General features: G+C 39.0%; 1 pseudogene; it reads left to right on the plus strand.

Annotated features, from left to right (window-relative positions):
* Positions 1 to 8,112: 8,112 nt before the first annotated feature.
* LOC123849014 (small nucleolar RNA U3) lies at positions 8,113 to 8,187 on the plus strand (annotated as a pseudogene).
* Positions 8,188 to 8,426: the final 239 nt, after the last annotated feature.

Here is an 8,426-nt window from a genome sequence, read left to right on the forward strand (position 1 = left end):
AGTAAATATAAGAAAGGATCTTTTACAACACATGTTAGCTGTTATCCATGTGGTTTCTTTTGGGGGGTGCAGGGGTGGGTAGGTATCAGTTTGATATTCTATCACTCTGACAAACATCTCTGACTGCCTTACTGGGGCAGCCAGGCTCCAAGATTACCCCAATAATCCCTATCCCCTGGCATTCATGGCCTTGTATAGCCATTTCCACAATGAATGACACCGACCCATTTAACACTAGGATACTGTAAGAGTTGAAAGTGTATGGCTTCCAAGGCTAGATAATGAAAGACATCATGGCTTCTGCCTTCCTCTCCCTTGGATCACTCTAGGGAAAGCCAAATACCACACTGTGAGGACACTCAAGCCATCTTATGGAGATACCCATAGGGCAAGGAACTGAGGCCCCCTGTCAACAACCATGTAAGTAAGCCATCTTGGAAATTAATCCTTCAACCCCTGTCAATCCCTTAGATGACTGCACCCTAGGACAAATTCTTGAGTACAGTTTCACCAAAGGCTCTAGGCCAGAATCACATAGCTAAGCCACTCCTGAGTTCAGGACCCACAGAAATCACAAGATAATAAGTGCTTGTTTTTTTAAATCACTATGTTAAAGTAATTTGTTAAGCAGGAATAAATAACTAAATACCTCTCATCTGCTAGACTGGAAATGAATAAGATCCATGTGATCTTGTTATAACATGATCAAAACTATGTATCAAGATATTTTCAAGTTGGTTGAGTCCCAATTTCATTAAAGGGGTTTGTTACTAATACATGGCAAATACCCTTTCAGGAATAAACTACTTAATTTAAAAAGATGATAGGAAGAGGTTGAGAACTAGGAAAACAGGTGGGTTGAAAGCAATTGAAGCTGTAAAGGTAATGTAGAAAAGAATCTGAAAGACCACTGATAAGTAGGAATTCTAATCATAAGATTTCTTCACAGTAAGGCTTATGATAGCATAATTTAAGAAGATTTGGTGAGGTAGTTTTTTATAAAGGATAATCTAGGGTTTACATGTGCCTGGGTGATGTGACAAGTCCTCATTGCCTATTGCTCCCTTTGGGATATATGTTCAATGGTTCTGAAACTCTGCCTGGACTCCGGATCCACTAGTGGGCTCAACCCATTATTGGTACTGAATGAAGATAGCCTGTGCATTCTTTGCAGAGCCCCTTCCAGATCTCATTACTCTGTCAGGTCAAAGACTAGAATTAACACTCATTCCTCACCCATGAGCGAAGAAATCTGAAGAGTCATATGAATTTAAGTGCATCAGGCACCAGTCAGTTGTATAGTATCATCCTGAAGAGATTTTTTTTTTTTAAAGACTTCATTTTGAGGGGCGCCTGGGTGGCTCAGTCGTTAAGCGTCTGCCTTCGGCTCAGGTCATGATCCCAGGGTCCTGGGATCGAGCCCCACATTGGGCTCCCTTCTTGGCAGGAAGCCTGCTTCTCCCTCTCCCACTCCCCCTGCTTGTGTTCCTGCTCTCGCTATCTGCTGTCTCTCTCTCTGTCAAATAAATAAATAAATAAATAAATAAATCCTTAAAAAAAAAAGGGAAAAGACTTCATTTTGAGGGCAGTTTTCGGTTCACAGCAAAACTGAGAAAAAAGTACAGAGATTTCCTATGCATCTCTTGCCCCCACTCATGAACAGCATCTCCCATTACTAGCATCCCCCACCACAGTGGGACAGCATTTGGTGTCATCATTGTTCCTTATATTGGCCATTCTAATAAGTGGTATCTCGCTATTGTTTTAATTTGCATTTCCTTCATGACAGATGGTGTGGATCATCTTTTCATATGTTTATTTGCCATCTGTGTATCTTCTTTGGTGAGGTGTTTGGTAAGGTCTTTGTCCCATCTTTTAATTGGGTTGCTTGATTTCTTATTGAATTTTAAGAGTTCTTTGTATATTTCCAATTATAGTCCTTTATCGGGTGTGTTTTTGGCAAACATTTTCTCCCAGTATGTGGCTTGCATTTCATTCTCTTGACATTATCTATTGCAAAGCAAAAGTTTTTCATCTTAATGAAGTCCAGTTTATCAATTATTTCTTTCATAGATTATGTCTCTGGTATTGTATCTAAAAATTATCATCATACCCAAGATCGTCTACATTTTCTTAAATGTTATCTTCTAGGAGATTTATAGTTTTGCATTTTATGTTGAGGTCTATGATCCATTTGGGGTTAATTTTTGTGAAGGGTGTAAGAAGAGTGTCTAATTCAATTTTTTTTTTGCATCCAATACCTATCTTTGCTCCTTTGTCAAATGTCAGTTGACTATCTTTATGAGGGTCTATTTCTGGGCTCTATTCTATCCCATTCATCAATTTGTCTCTTCTTCTTTTGCCAATACCACACTATTCTGATTACTCTAATAATCTTATAGTAAGTCTTTAAATCAAGTAGTGTTAGTCCTCCAACTTATTCTTCAATGTCATGTTAGCTCTTCTGGTTCTTTTGCCTCTTCATATCAAGTTTATAATCAGTTTGTCAATATCCACAAAATATCATGCTGGAATTTTGATTGGGATTGAATGGAATCTATTGATCAAGTTGGGAAGAACTGACATGTTTAAAATATTGAGTCTTCTTATCCACAAACATACAATATCTTTCTTTACTTACTTCTTTGATTTCTTTCATCAGAGTTTTATAGTTTTGCTATAAACTTAGGGGAAAAGCTCTCAGTTTTTCCCCCTTGAGAACAATATTTGCTGTGGGTTTATCATAGATGGCTTTCATGATATTGAGGTGTACCCTCTATCCCTATACTCTGAAGAGTTTTGATCACGAAAGGATGCTATACTTTGTCAAATGATTTTTCTGCATCTATTGAGAGGATCATATGGTTCTTGTTCTTTCTTTTATTAATGTATTGTATCACCTTGATTGATTTGCAGATGTTGAACCAACCTTGCAGCCCAGGGATAAATCCCACTTGGTTGTGGTGAATAATCCTTTTAATGTACTGTTGGATCCTATTGGCTAGTATTTTGGTAAGAATTTTTGCACCCATATTCACCAGGGATATTGGTCTGTAATTCTCCATTTTGATGGGGTCTTTATCTGGTTTTGGGATCAAAGTAATGGTGGCCTCAAAAAATGGGTTTGGAAGTTTTCCTTCCATTTCTATTTTTTGGAACAGTTTCAGAAGAATAGGTATTAATTCTTCTTCAAATGTTTGGTAGAATTCCCCTGGGAAGCCATCTGGCCCTGGGCTCTGGTTTGTTGGGAGATTTTTGATGACTGCTTCAATTTCCTTAGTGGTTATAGGTCTGTTCAGGTTTTCTGTTTCTTCCTGGTTCAGTTTTGGTAGTTGATACATCTCTAGGAATGCCTCCATTTCTTCCAGGTTATCTAATTTGCTGGCATAGAGTTGCTCATAATATGTTCTTATAATTGTTTGTATTTCTTTCGTGTTGGTTGTGATCTCCCCTCTTTCATTCATGATTTTGTTGATTTGGGTCATTTCTCTTCTCTTTTTGATAAGTCTGGCCAGGGGTTTATCAATCTTGTTAATTCTTTCAAAGAACCAGCTCCTAGTTTTGTTGATCTGTTCTACTGTTCTTTTGGTTTCTATTTCATTGATTTCTGCTCTGATCTTGATGATTTCTCTTCTCCTGCTGGGTTTAGGCTTTATTTGCTGTTCTTTCTCCAGCTCCTTTAGGTGGAGGGTTAGGTTGTGTATTTGACAACTTTCTTGTTTCTTGAAAAAGGCTTGTACTGCTATATACTTTCCTCTTAGGACTGCCTTTGCTGCATCCCAAAGATTTTGAACAATTGTGTTTTCATTTTCATTGGTTTCCATGAATTTTTTTAATTCTTCTTTAATTTCCTAGTTGACCCATTCATTCTTTAGTAGGATGCTCTTTAGCTTCCATGTATTTGAGTTCTTTCCAACTTTCCTCTTGTGATTGAGTTCTAGTTTCAAAGCATTGTGGTCTGAAAATATGCGGGGAATGATCCCAATCTTTTGGCACCAGTTGAGACCTGATTTATGACCTAGGATGTGATCTATTCTTGAGAATGTTCCATGGGCACTAGAGAAGAATGTGTATTCCGTTGCTTTGGGATGGAATGTTCTGAATATATCTGTGAAGTCCATTTGGTCCAGTGTGTCATTTAAAGTCTTTATTTCCTTGTTGATCTTTTGCTTAGATGATCTGTCCATTTCAGTGAGGGGGGTGTTAAAGTCCCCCACTGTTATTGTGTTGTTGTCGATGTGTTTCTTTGATTTTGTTATTAATTGGCTTATATAATTGGCTGCTCCCATGTTAGGGACATAGATATTTACAATTGTTAGATCCTCTTGTTGGATAGACCCTTTAAGTAGGATATAGTGTCCTTCCTAATCTCTTATTACACTCTTTGGTTTAAAATCTAATTTTTCTGATATAAGGATTGCTACCCCAGCTTTTTTTTGGTGTCCATTAGCATGGTAAATGGTTTTCCACCCCCTCACTTTCAATCTGTGGGTGTCTTTGGTTCTAAAATGAGTCTCTTGCAGACAGCATATCGATGGGTCTTGTTTTTTATCCAATCTGATAGCCTGTGTCTTTTGATTGGGGCATTGAGCCCATTTACATTCACGGTAGCTATTGAAAGATAAGAATTTAGTGCCATTGTATTGCCTGTAAGGTGACTGTTACTGTATATTGTCTGTGTTCCTTTCTGGTCTATGTTGCTTTTAGGCTCTCTCTTTGCTTAGAGGACCCCTTTCAAGATTTCTTGTAGGGCTGGTTTTGTGTTTGCAAATTCCTTTAGTTTTTGTTTGTCCTGGAAGCTTTTTATCTCTCCTTCAATTTTCAATGACAGCCTAGCTGGATAGAGTATTCTTGGCTGCATATTTTTCTCATTTAGTGCTCTGAATATATCTTGCCAGTCCTTTCTGGCCTGCCAGGTCTCTGTGGATAGGTCTGTTGCCAATCTAATGTTTCTACCATTGTAGGTTACGTATCTCTTCTCCCAAGCTCCTTTCAGGATTTTCTCTTTGTCTCTGAGACTCGTAAGTTTTACTATCAGATGTTGGGATGTTGACCTGTTTTTACTGATTTTGAGAAGGGTTCTCTGTGCCTCCTGGATTTTGATGCCTGTTTCCTTCCCCAAATTAGGGAATTTCTCTACTATAATTTGCTCGAATATACCTTCTGCCCCTCTCTCTTTCTTCTTCTTCTGGGATCCCAATTATTCTAATGTTGTTTCATCTTATGGTATCGCTTATCTCTCGAATTCTGCCCTCGTGATCCAGTAGTTGTTTATCTCTCTTTTTCTCAGCTTCTTTATTTTCCATCATTTGGTCTTCTATATCACTAATTCTCTCTTCTGCCTCATTTATCCTAGCAGTTAGAGCCTCCATTTTTTATTGCACCTCATTAATAGCCTTTTCGATTTCAACTTGGTTAGAGTTTAGTTCTATTATTTCTCCAGAAAGGGTTTCTCTAATAACTTCCATGCTTTTTTCAAGCCCAGCTAGTATCTTTAAAATCATCATTCTGAACTCTAGTTCCGACATCTTACTAATGTCCGTATTGATTAGGTCCCTGGCTGTTGGTACTTCCTCTTTTCTTTTTGTTGAGGTGATTTTTTCCATCTTGTCATTTTGTCCAGAGGAGAATAGATGAATGGGAGAACAAAATGTTAACAGGGTAACAACATCCCCAGAAAATAGACACTAAACAAATCAGAAAAGACCTGAAACTGGGGGGAAAGAAAGGGAAAGAAAGAAAGAAGAAAAAAAAAGATAAAAACAAACAAAAACCAAACAAAAAAAAGCAGAATATAATCAAATATGATCAGGCTGGTATATAGATCAGTGCCACACCTAGATTTTGGGCATATTCTGGTCTGTTAGAAGAAAGTGCCTCCCAAAATTTTAAAGAAAGAAAAACTTATATATGTACAAAAATAAAAGTTAATACAATGAAGGGATGGAATATGACTGTAAAGATGAAAATTATAGAATATTTTATAAAAGGAATTGATAAGATAAGAAATTGGTTGAAAAAAGAAAGAGGATTTAAAAATAAAAAAGGGAGAGAATGTGATCAGGCAGGAGACTAGAACAAAGCCATACACTAGAGATTTGGGGTATATTTTGATCTGTTAGAAGGAACTATATGGCAAAATTTTAATGAGGGAACAACTTATATACCAAAAATAAGGGTACCCACTATGAAGGGATAGAATATTACTCTAAAAATCAAAAATAAAAAAGATTTTTTTTAAAAAAGGGATTGATAAGATGTTGGTTGAAAAAGGGAAAAAGAAAAATTCAAAAAGAAAAAAAAGAAAAGAACGTTAAAAAAAATTAACTTTGAAAGACTAAAGAATCATGGGAAAAAAGCCATGAATTCTATGTGCAGTATTCCCCTAGCACTGGCGTTCTGTCATTCTCATTGATCAGTAAACTTGGTCTTAGCTGGCTGTTCTCGCTGATCTTCTGTGGGAGGGGCCTGTTGCCGTGGTTCCCAAATGTCTTTGCCAGAGGCAGAATTGCCCCGCCCTTGCCGGGTCAGACTAAGTAATCTGCTCGGGTTTGCTCTCGGGAGCTTTTGTTCCCTGCAAGGTTTCCGTACAGCTTTGGAGGAGGAGAGTGAAATGGTGGGCTCCCAATCTCTGCCCCAGAGGAGCCAAGAACTCGGTGTCCCGCTTCTCAGTGAGCCCCCAGAGAAAAGCAGTCAGTCATTCTCATCTCCCCGGTCTCCGGCTGCACTCTGTGCTCACCCGGTCTGTGACCGCGCGTTTCTATCTCTGGCTCACGACCCCGTGTGGAGTCTCCAAAACCAGCAGATCCCTGTGGTGCGCTCCTATGCCTCTCCTCCTGGGGGAGGAAGGGGAGTCTCCCCGGACCTGCCACTTGTTGGGTCCCTGCTGGAGAAGCAGTGGCCTGACTGTGCCAAGGATCACGGTTTATGGCAACCCCAAGCTGAGAGCCCGCGCCTCAGCTCCATCTCTGCAGCCAGCTTCCCCGCTCCAATAGCTGGGAGCTCTGCCGCACTCAGAAACCCCCGGTCTTTCTGTGACCCTGAGGGTCCTGAGACCACACTGTCCCACGAGGGCTCCACCCCCTGCTTAGCCACTGGAGTGACATCCCTCAGCGGAGTCAACTTCTAAAAGTCCCAATTTTGTGCTCTGCGGCTCTATCACTTGCCAGAAGCGGTCGAGGGAGGCCCCCTCCCCCAACATCTATCCTCCCGAATATTGCCTCGGATTCATTTCTCTGCACGTCCTACCTTCTAGAAAATGGTCGCTTCTCTGTTCAGAGTTGTTGCTATTCTTTTCTTCGATCTCCTATTGCGTTCGTATGTGTTCAGAATGGTTTGATCCCTATCCAGCTGAATTCCTGGGACCAGACGAAATCCAGGTCTCCTACTCCTCCGCCATCTTGCTCCTCCCCCTGCTCAAATTTTATACCTTTTTTCCCTGCTTACTTTGGATTTAAATTCTCTTCTTTTTCTAGTTTCCTAAGGTGGATGATTATATTATTAATTTTAAATACATCTTCTTTTCTAATATATGTATTCAATGCTACCAATATCCCTCTAAGAACTGCTTTTTTCTACAATCCACAAATTTTGCTAAGTTGTGCTTTAATTTTCATTTAGTTCAAAATACTTTTAAATTTCTCTTAGGATTTTGTCATTGACCCATGTGTTATTTAGAAGTATGTTATTTAGGGCGCCTGGGTGGCTCAGTCGTTAAGTGTCTGCCTTCGGCTCAGGTCATGATCCCAGGGTCCTGGGATCGAGTCCCACATCAGGCTCCCTGCTTGGCGGGAAGCCTGCTTCTCCCTCTCCCACTCCCCCTGCTTGTGTTCCTCCTCTCGCTATCTCTCTCTCTGTCAAATAAATAAAATCTTTAAAAAATAAATTAAAAATAAATTTTAAAAAATAGAAGTATGTTATTTAATCTCCAAGTATTTTGAGGTTCTCCAGCTCTCTTTTCGCTACTGATGTTTAGTTTAATATCATGTGACCTATAACTGAACCTTGCTTAATTTCTATTATTTGAAATTTGTTAAGACGTATTTTATGGTCTAGAATTGGTTGTCTGTCTTGGTAAATGTTACATGTGAACTTAAGAGTAATGTATATTCTAAGACTGTACTTTCAGGGATCATTTCTATAGTTTGTTACAAGAGGAATGTATATTCTGCTGTTAGATGAAGTAGTGTATAAATTAATTAATTAATTAATAGCTCCATTTGATTGGTGATGCTGTTCAGTTCAACTCCATTCTTACTGATTTTCTGCTTGCTGGGCCAGTCAATAGATACAATAGAAGTTTGTTGAAGTCTCCAACTACAACAATGCATTCATCTGTTTCTCCTTGCAGTTCTATTAGTTACTGCCTAATGTATAATGATGCTCTGTTATTCAGTACATACACATTAAAGATTGTTATCTTGAAG

Source organism: Mirounga angustirostris, unplaced genomic scaffold (genome assembly GCF_029215605.1).
Source record: "Mirounga angustirostris isolate CCGP_5_RB_7025 unplaced genomic scaffold, mMirAng1.0.hap1 SCAF_2, whole genome shotgun sequence".
Taxonomy (NCBI): domain Eukaryota; kingdom Metazoa; phylum Chordata; class Mammalia; order Carnivora; family Phocidae; genus Mirounga; species Mirounga angustirostris.